The 10,447-nt window shown below is 37.7% G+C and overlaps 1 protein-coding gene across 2 annotated transcripts in view; it reads right to left on the bottom strand.

Moving 5' to 3' along the window:
• Window positions 1-10,447, bottom strand: part of Cdh12 (cadherin 12) — a 1,034,353-nt gene that overhangs the window by 866,937 nt on the left and 156,969 nt on the right. The gene's annotated exons all lie outside the window — the stretch shown is intronic.

Below are 10,447 nucleotides of genomic sequence, written 5' to 3'. Positions count from 1 at the left end.
GCTACTCCAGCTTGTTTCTTCAAACCGTTTGCTTGAAAAATTGTTTTCCAGCCTCTTGCTCTGAGGTAGTGTCTGTCTTTTTCCCTGAGATGAGTTTCCTGTAAGCAGCAAAATGTTGGGTCCTGTTTGTGTAGCCAATCTGTTAGTCTATGTCTCATTATTGGGGAACTGAGTCCATTGATATTAAGAGATATTAAGGAAAAGTAATTGTTGCTTCCTGTCATTTGTTGTTGTTAGAGTTGGCATCCTGTTCTTGTGACTGTCTTCTTTTAGGTTTCTTGAAGGATAACCTTCTTGCTTTTTCTAGGGCATGGTTTCTGTCCTTGTACTGGTGTTTTTCTGTTATCCGTTGAAGGGCTGGATTTGTTGAAAGATATTGTGTGAATTTGGTTTTGTCATGGAATACTTTGGTTTCTCCATCTATGGTAATTGAGAGTTTAGCTGCTTATGTAAGTCTGGGCTGACATTTGTGTTCTCTTAGGGTCCGTATAACCTCTGTCCAGTACCTTCTGGCTTTCATAATCTCTGGTGAGAAGTCTGGAGTAATTCTAATAGGCCTGCCTTTCTATGTTACTTGACCTTTTTCCCTTACTGCTTTTAATATTCTGTCTTATGATTATTATATGTCGGGAGGAATTTCTTTTCTGGTACTATCTATTTGGGGTTCTGTAGGCTTCTTGAATGTTCATGGGCATATATTTCTATAGGTATGGGAAGTTTTCTTCTATAATTTTGTTGAAGATATTTTCTGGCCCTTTAAGTTGATAATCTTCATTCTCATCTACTCCAATTATCCGTAGTTTTGGTCTTCTCATTGTATCCTGGATTTCCTGGATGTTTTGAGTTAGGATCTTTTTGCATTTTGCATTTTCTTTGATTGTTGTGTCCATGTTCCTAATGGAATCTATTGTACCTGAGAATCTCTATTCCATCTCTTGTATTCTGTTGCTGATGCTTGCATCTATTGTTCCTGATTTCTTTCCTAGGGTTTCTAACTCCAGAGTTGTCTCCCTTTGGGTTTTCTTTATTGTTTCTACTTCCATTTTTAGATCCTGGATGGTTTTCTTCAATTCTATCTCCTTTTGGTAGTTTTAAAGTCTTCTATCTGTTCACCTGTGATTTCCAGTATTTCTTCTTAAAGTCCTCCATCTTCATCATAAGGAGTGACTTTAGATCCATGTCCTGCTTTTCTGGTATGATGGTGTATCCAGGACTTGCTATGGAGGGAGAGTTTGGTTCTGATGATGCCAAGTAATCTTGGTTTCTGTTGCTTCTGTTCTTATGCTTGCCTCTTGCCATCTGATTATCTCTGGTGCTCGCTGCCCTCAATATATCTGATTGGAGCCTGTCCTTCCTATAATCCCATTTGATTCAGGACTTCTCAGAGTCCTGATTCCTCTGTGGGCTCCTGTGAACCTGAGATTCTGGGTGTGTCTGAGTTCTTGGCAGTCAAGCTCCTCTGAGACACTCAAATACTAGTGTGACCCAGCTCCTGTTATCCTGGGATCCTGTTGTCCTAAGATCCTGGGCTTGCTACAGTGTGTGAAAGTTGTGTCTCCTTTGAGGACCATGGAGTTGTCTGGTCTGTTTGAAACCAAGGTAACCTGAACTAATTAAAAGGAACCTGAGCCTCTGGTCAGGAAAGGATCTGGTGTCCTTGTTCCTGCTGTCACAGGCCCATCACTATTGGATTGGAACAGCTGTTGTGTTCCACTCACCAGTGATCCTATAGGGACTGTGGGGGTGTCCTCCGAATCTGCACCCTGGGTGACCTGGTGCTGGTGCAGACCAGAAGGGATTTGTGCCCCTGGTCAGGCCGGTTCTCTGCTGCCCTAGTGCTGTCTCAGGTCCCGTGTGCTATTGGATTGGAGCAGAAGTTGTGCTCCGCTCACCAGTGATCCTAAGATCGTTTGGCCAGTCCTCTAGGGACCATGGGGGTGTCAGCCCACCCCATGCCCTAGGTGACCCAGTGCTGGCAGAGACAGGAAGGTTTAGTCACCTGGTCAGGCTGGTTCTCTGCTTCCCTAGTGCTGTCTCAGGTCCCGTGTATTATTGCATTGGAGCAGAAGTTGTGCTCTGTATCTGTATCTGTATCTGTATTTGTAAAACATAGTCTTGAAACCCAGACAAGAAATTTCTTCAAAGAGAATTGAAATTTCTTCAAAGATCTTAAAAATCACTCTGCTTTGCTGTTTATTTCACATGTATGTTGATGGTCTCTGAGCTTCCCTAGGCACAGTGAAGTGGCCGTTCTGTTTGCCTCATGTTGTTCCCCATATCAGAATCTTCTCAGTTCTTCTCTGAGAATGTGCCATTAAGAAAGAACATACTACTCAGTGATAATTCTGGCAAAGTGTGGACTACTGTGAGCAGGAAACTTCCTTTGGGAAGATTAAGGTCTACTTCATTGATGATCACTTTCCCACACAGCAAAACAACAAGAAGAAAACAGAGTATCTTCGAGTTGAGACCTCTTCTACATCTTAAACTGCAAGGAGGCCACATGAGCTTTTAAAGAATCTTTAACACTCTGCATTTTAAAAATAAGTGACTAAATGGTTTGAAGACATTTATAGAATGACGTATTTCTTTGGAAAAATATGGAAAATAAAATTCCATGACATCTTTCAGGGGTAAGAAGCTAAAATTTAGTACTATTCAGGACCATTTTAAGGATATTTAACTGTTTGTAATAATAGTATTCTCATTGAAAGGTTATTCTATACTGCAGCAATTGTACATATACAATCTATGGCATGTATGATGAAGATGGACAATCAAAAATATCTATCTTAGCCATCTTATAACTTTAAGGAACCTTGGGATAATGTCAAAGGAATAAAGAGATGAACAAAAACAATGAAGTGGCAACTGTGCTGAGAGATATTTCAACACAAAACAGAGACTGTATTTAGTGGCAGATGTTGGCAAGAGTAAAGGCTTTGATCCCCCAAATACCTACTGATTTGCTACTTGATGTAGTTCTTCAGGTGACTGAAATTAGTGTCTCCTTTTCTTGTCACAATCCACATCTCTGTCAGCTGGGGCAAATCTAGGCAGAATTCCAAACATAGACTGCCCCATTCAACAAAAAATTCTTCATGCTTCTGAAAAGTCAAAATCGGAATCGCAGCTCAGGAATATTGGAGATAGCTCACTCACTCTGTTTACACACTTAAATTCTATTACATAAAATAGTGAGGTTTCTCTTATGTGCATAGGAAAGCTGGTCCTACATGATGTCACTGTCTCAGGACCTCATAAGTCCAAATATATTTCAAAGACATTGTCTGTTAAAGGCATAACATGTGGTTTTGTGCTTCAACAAAGACTGTGGTGGATTGGACTATTAAAAATATATATTCCAAAACATACTTTATTTAGCTAATTTCTATATACTCTTCTCTGATATTGGAAAAGATCTCTATAAACCACTATTTATTATATAAAGAATTTTGTATTAGAGGTAAAACCTCTAATATCCTGACAAGGAAAGCATGTGACCAGAAATTCTCTTCAGAATATTTGGATGAATGAAGTGTTTTAGTATTCCTATGAAGGTATTACAATTGTCAATGCATTTTTTCTACTTTTATTTTATTAAATACCCATACTACAATCCACAGACCCAAAGAAGCTAAATGAGAAAAAAAGCTCAAGGGAGGGTGCTTGAATCTCACTTAGAAATGGGAATAAAATATTCATAGTTGTCAGATGGAGGGAGAAAACTGGGTGAGAGAGGGGATGGGGAGGGGATTTTGTAGGGATTCAGTGCCATGTGTGGGGACAGGCAAGAGGGCCAGACTATCAGGAAAATGAATGGAAATCTGTAGTTAGTGATAGTTGGTGGTGGAGCATCTCTAGGGTATGCCAGAGTTCTGGAATCAGAGAGTCTTCCAGGAGTCTATGTGTGACATTAGCTGAGACTCCCAGCAGTGGGGCTATGCACCACTTTCTGTAGCCAGGCACAACTCTCCAGCGCAGGGATGAGGTCACCAAACCATTCACATGGCATTTGACCAAAAATTTGGCTTGTCTACAAGATTTGCAGCAACAAAGATGGGGCAGAGACTGAGGGGACAATAACTGCCCCAACTAGAGAACCATCCCATCCATAAGCATCTGTCCCTGGCACTATTCATGATACTCTGTTATGCTTGTAGACAGGAGCCTAGCATGACTGTTCTCTGAGAGGCTCTACTTAGTAGCTGACTGAGAGAAAAGTTGAGAAAAGGATTGAGAGAATCGGAAGGGATGGGAACTCCATAGGAAGATCAACAGAGTCAATTCACCCTTTTAGAGGAGAAGGGGAGGAGAATGAGGGGAGGAACTGTGTGAGAAGAGACAGGAAGAAGATGACAGGTTGGTGATAGGGATGTGAAGTGAAGATATACATAAATTAATGGGAAAACTAAGTAAACTAAAAGAAAAAGTGAACACATGCCCAGATCCCTAAGACTAGAAGCAATTTGCAATTGTAAGCAGCTACAAATGAAAAATTAGTTTTCTTTAACATAGTCTCTCTAGGAAAACGGCCTAGTCTTAATGGAAAGCTCCACACAAATCAGATAGAGAACACAAAATTAACTCAATGATACATTGTGAGGTTCTTGTCTCATGCTATTTATTCAGGGCATTTATTTAATGATTTTGTTGTTTATCATTTATTTATTCTTATATTTTATTATTTAAACTTATTTAGAATTATATATTTTTCAGTGACAGTAGAAATGATCACAGAAACTTTCAGAAGTAAAGCTACATATTATAATTCCAGTATATAAGAAATCATTTGTCAAAGAACTAAATTTTGATATTTTCCTGACTTACCAACCCAAAGGATGGCTTTCTTTATTTCTTATTGGATCCTTCATCACTATACGTCTGTAATGTGAAAATTTAGAGTACTGAGTTCCTAAGTATATTAAATGAGTGTTTTATTTTATTTTGCAGTCATTTCCCACTAAATTAAAATTACCAATAAATGTTGATGCAGCTTCCAAGTTTACAGGCTACATTTGAGGTTATCCACACGGCAGTCAGATGAGGAATATACACGTTAGTTACCAGCTATGTGTTCTAATAAAAACCCATAGCTACAATGTCCCATAACACATGTGTCAGTGGGTGAGCTGAAAAGATACGGCAATAATTCACCGAGTTACTCACTAAGTACGCTGACATCATCTTTCTTATTATTACCAAAATACCATGTATCAATATAACAAATTGGAAAAAAGGGACTGTTGTTGAAAAAGAGGGTGTGGTGAAGCATGTCAATTTTGCATAACCTGTGATGGTAATATCTTAGTACAACGAAGAAACCATCCTTTCCTTCTTCCTTCCAAAGAAAACTTTTGGAAGAAACTGAAACTTGTTTCATCTTGGATTTAACAGTTCCAAGAGTTTTCAATTTTTTTAAAAAAGTGAAAAACATACAGTTTATTATTATATTACCTAGATTTTCTGCCATACTTAATATCTATTAATAAATTAATTAACATTTTCGTTCTCCATGATCATGTTCCTTCAGATACTGAGCATATCTTCTAAGCATACTAAGTAAGGAGTAAAATTATGTAATGACTTTCTCAAGTTTTCATCAAATTGATACAATTTTAAAAAATGTAGGTTTGTGAAACAGTCTTTCTCCCTTTATACTTTCAATAATTCACATGAGAAGATATTGTCTATAAACTACCATATGTAAAATTGTGAAGACATGTTCACTTAATTTATAGAATTTTTAATAAATAGGACAGTTTCTATAAATGAAATAGTCTGAAATGACATATTAATCTATTGATTATATAAATATAACTATCAATTAACCATACTGCAAAAGTTTAAAATATATGTATTCATATATATGTATGTGTGTGCGTGTGTTTGAGAGGGAGTGAGGGAAAGACAGACAGACCCAGACACATACACAGACACAGACACAGACACAGACACAGACACAGACACAGACACAGACACAGACACAGACACAGACACAGACACAGTGACAAAATAGAGACAGCCATGGAGACAACTTGTTTGTATATGTGTTATGGAGGAACACGTGGTGGTCAGAGAACAACTTCTGAATCAATTCATACCTTTCATCTTGTTATTCTATGGGTTTCTTGTTTGTTTGTTTATTTCTCCTGCTCTATATTTATACTAGCTTGCTAACAGGCCTCAAGTTCTTGTATCCTCCTCCTAATTCTTCATAGTTATTCTGGGTTTACACATACCAACACCACCACACCTAAATATAGGTTTTTAGAATTTAATCATGTCCTTAGCTTTACACAGCAAACACTTTAACCCACCAAGCCATACTATGGAGTGGGAGTTTCTAGAAACTGTCTTATGAGAGGATGTTTTGCTGAAGCAGACATGATGTTTCTCTGGAAGTTGCCTAGTAAAAGGGCAGATGATGTTCTGCAGGAATGTATACTTGATAGGCTCATGATGTTTGGAAAGGGTATATGTATAACCCAACACAGTAGACTATGCTTTTTTCATTGACTCTTCTAGTCTTCTTAGCTGTTTTTCACTTGTTGTGACCTTGTAGAGAAAAACTAATCAAAGAATCTGGTGGTATTTCCTGCAAATTCCAAGGGCTCATGCTGATAGGCAGAGACTCCAGGTTTCTTCTGGATAAAGCAACCACTTCTCGTTCATGTTTGGTGTTTGCTGAGTGAACAGGACAGCTGAAAATGAAGTTTGGATTGTCCACAAAACTATTTCTAAACAGATCAACAAACCCTGTTTCCTATTAACCTTTCTTTTCCTGTCTGGCAGGTGGTAGGTTAGGAAAGAGGTTGCATTGTTAAAGAACCATAATTAAAGTGGGAGGGACTTGGGAGGTAGAGAAGGGGAGAGGGGAAAAGAAGGGAAGATTCAGGTATGAGAGGAGATGGAGGAGATGTACAGAGGCTCAGAAATTGAATAGAGATGTGTAGTAATGGGGAATGGGGAACTGGGGGTTGCAACCAACAAGTCCCAGATGCCAGGAAAGCAAGAGTCTCCCAGAAACACATGGGATGACATTAGCTGAAATAATCCACAAAGGGGAGGGAGAAGCTGTCAAGACATATCCAGAGGTTAGGCATGCCCCTCCCCCCAGTTGAGAGATGGGGCAACCCACCCATCTCTAAAATTTTAACCCAGAATTGCTCCTGTCAAAATGAAATACATGGACAAAGAGTGGAGAAAGAAAGGCCATCCAGAAACTTCCCACCTGGGGATCCATCCCACATGCAGATACCCAACCCAGACATTATTGCTTATGCCAAGAAGTGCTTACTGACAGGAGCCTGATACAACTCTCTCCTGAGAGGCTCTGCCAGATCCTCACCAATATAGATGTGGATGCTTGCAGCCAACCATGAGACCGAGCACAGGGACACCAATGGAGATGTTAGAAGAAGGACTGAAGGAGCTGAAAGGACCTTATCTGCCATCAATGGGAGGGGAGGCCCTTGGTCCTGTGAAGGCTTGATGCCCTAGAGTAGAAGAATGCTAGGGCAGTGTGAGGCAGCAGTGGGTAGGTGGGGGGGGGGGGAGAGACTTCCCTGATAGAAGCAGTGTCATGGGGGGATGGGAGAAGGGGTTTGCAGAGGGGAAGCAGGGAAAGGGGATAACATTTGAAATGTAAATAAACAAAATCTCCAATTAAAAAAATAAGAAAGAAAATCCTAAGCCTTCGATCTTGCCTACCCAACAAAAATTCTTAAATATAATAATGTCTGCCATATACATATATGAAGAATGCCAAGGTATTCACAGAGCCAAGGAGTTGAGGTTGACAGGGATTGCTGAACTATGGATTTGAAATCACAGTCATACGGACAGACATGATTCTGGACCTGACTCATTCTCACACTGCATGACTTAGAAACATAACTTAGTCATTCCCAATTCTCTGCAGTCTAAAGCATAGTCAATGATAATAAATATTTGATACAGTTATTGCAGAATGTACTCTGTGAATTGCACAAACATTTCCAAGGCATCTGAGTGTAAAAGAACTCTTGCTGTTTTATGTTTGTTGTTGTTGTAATTATTGATGACTTTACCCTCTGCTATTACTGTTCATTGTTATTATTACTATACTGTGTCTTCTTTTTCATAAAAGCAAACAGCTTCTGCCTGGAAAAGCATTATACTGAATATAGGAGGAGAAGAAATAAGGTGAGAGCCATTGGAAAAGTTGCTTGATGACTCAAGTAAAAAAATGCCAGGTTCTAGTGATAAATCCAAGTGTTTGAACTTGTTTTCTTGTCTGTTTTTGTTGTTTGTTTGTTTGTTTGGTTTGGTTTGGTTATTTTTTGTTCTTTTGTTTTTGTTTCTGTTTTTTCTTCTTTTGCTGTTTCTTTCATTGTCAATGGATGAACAAGTGTGTAGTAATAACCCTTGTAAATCAGGCTTTGGGTGTATGGAGCACCATGTTGGCTAGTTCAGAAGTCACCACAAATCGCTCTTTTGTAGAATCACTCAGTGCTCTCTAGATTGCAAAGCATAATTACTCATTTTTCATCCACATATTTTTATGCACAAGCTCTCTTATTTTGATTGATTTCTGGAAAGGGTCTTTTCACTGACACTTTCATGCCTCTGAAGGCATGAAAAGTTTTGTATTCAAATCACATCATGATTCTTTTAGTTAGTATACACTGATTGCAACATCTCTATCCACAACTATTTTAATATTTCAATGTTTAGATAGAAGGGACCTTAAAGTACTTTAAAGTACTTTATTGAGAACTAAAAAACCATATATTGCAAAACTTTGAAATTAATATTTTTGAAACAATGGAAAAACAAACTAATAGGCAGAAAAATATTGGCAAAAACTACCAACTTTTATTTATTTCCTTACTGTTAAATGTCTTGAATTATTTATAAATAGAAAAAATCTTTAAACTTACAATTTAAAAGGAAAGGTGCCTTTCAGTAAATATTTTATGACATTCTTGATTATATCAGCAATAGCTACTTAAACAAAATGAATATGCAATTATGTACTTACTAATGTGACATCTATACACAAATGTGTATATATACTAATAAAATGCTAAGTTGATATTTCTATTTTACTATTGGGAGAATACTAATAAAATTGCATGAGGCTGTAATATCATTTTTGAACTGTATTTCTTCTCATTCTAGCCAAAGCTGGGTAATCAGACTTGAGTTGTATCTCTGGCTCATTTTACCTTAGTTAAATAATGGAAATAATTATGATTCATTATAAGTGAAGCATGGGTACAAGATCATAACGTGTCACATTGCTTTCATTGTAGTTAATTTACACAATCATTTTTCAAGGACAGTGCATGTTCATCCTACAAATGTAAGTTTTTGAGGTTTGAAATCAAAGGCTGATTTAATACTTGGTATCATATAATGAGTACACATCTTCGCCCCCCTTTCAAACTTAAAGGAGTGCCTATAAATATAGTTTCACAAACTATCATTAAATATGGGAAACTTTGAAATAGTCTCATCATTTTAAAATTTGGAAATATGATTGTTGAGACACGATCCCATCTAACCTCAGTTCTTAAACTTGCTATGAAGCTGAAGTTAACTGTCGCCTGCCTGTCTTCATGATGGTTATTAAACCCAGATCCATTCAAAATAGGTAAACATTCTACAAATTGAACTTACTCTATCATATAAACTCTATATTGTCTTATGCTAGTTTAGAAACTTATTCCTTAAAATTAGAAAGATTAAAAAAAAAAATAAAAACACACTTTCAATCCTAGTTCATGGTTGAAATTTAACTGAGGATGAATTTGAGATGACACTTTCTCACAGCAAAATATCCAGTTGTCAAGTAGCTAAATATAAGGGAAAAGAATCTCTACTTATATATGTTCATGGACATAGAAAAGAAAGTATACACTCTATAAAGATATGAGATCCTTTATGACCAAGTATAGAATCACCTTAAGTTCCTGAAATGAAGCATTCTATGAATGTAAAGCACAGGTTTTGAGTATAGGTCCCACACATAATGCTTTATGCAGTGGATTAGGAATTATTCCAAGATCAACTGAATTCAGCTAATAAAATACCAGTATCTTTACAATGTTGACTGCTTAATCACAAAGAATCTTCAGGGCTGAGGAATTTTAATCCAGCAAAATGGCTGCTCTTGTAAGGGATCTCACAACGAAGTTCTAGATCTGTTGGATATATCTGGAATGACGGACCTTTAATTCCTCTGGCTGGAATACACACCATTAGTCCCAAACATTGAAGGTAAAGTAAAATGAAGCAGGTGTGCTTGAAAGTGATGTCTAATTGAAGGGCAAGGATACTAAGTAGAGAAAAATCTGACAGTGAGTCAGAGAATGGACATACCCAACTCTAATGAGAATAGACAGGAAAGAAAAGTGGCTTAAGAGAGAAGTTCAGAGAGAGAGGGAGGGAGGGGGGAGGG

The sequence above is a fragment of the Mus pahari genome, chromosome 11 (assembly GCF_900095145.1).
Source record: "Mus pahari chromosome 11, PAHARI_EIJ_v1.1, whole genome shotgun sequence".
In the NCBI taxonomy this organism is placed as follows: domain Eukaryota; kingdom Metazoa; phylum Chordata; class Mammalia; order Rodentia; family Muridae; genus Mus; species Mus pahari.
Note: the sequence above shows the minus strand (reverse complement) of the source record. Positions and strands in the feature narration are given on the sequence as shown.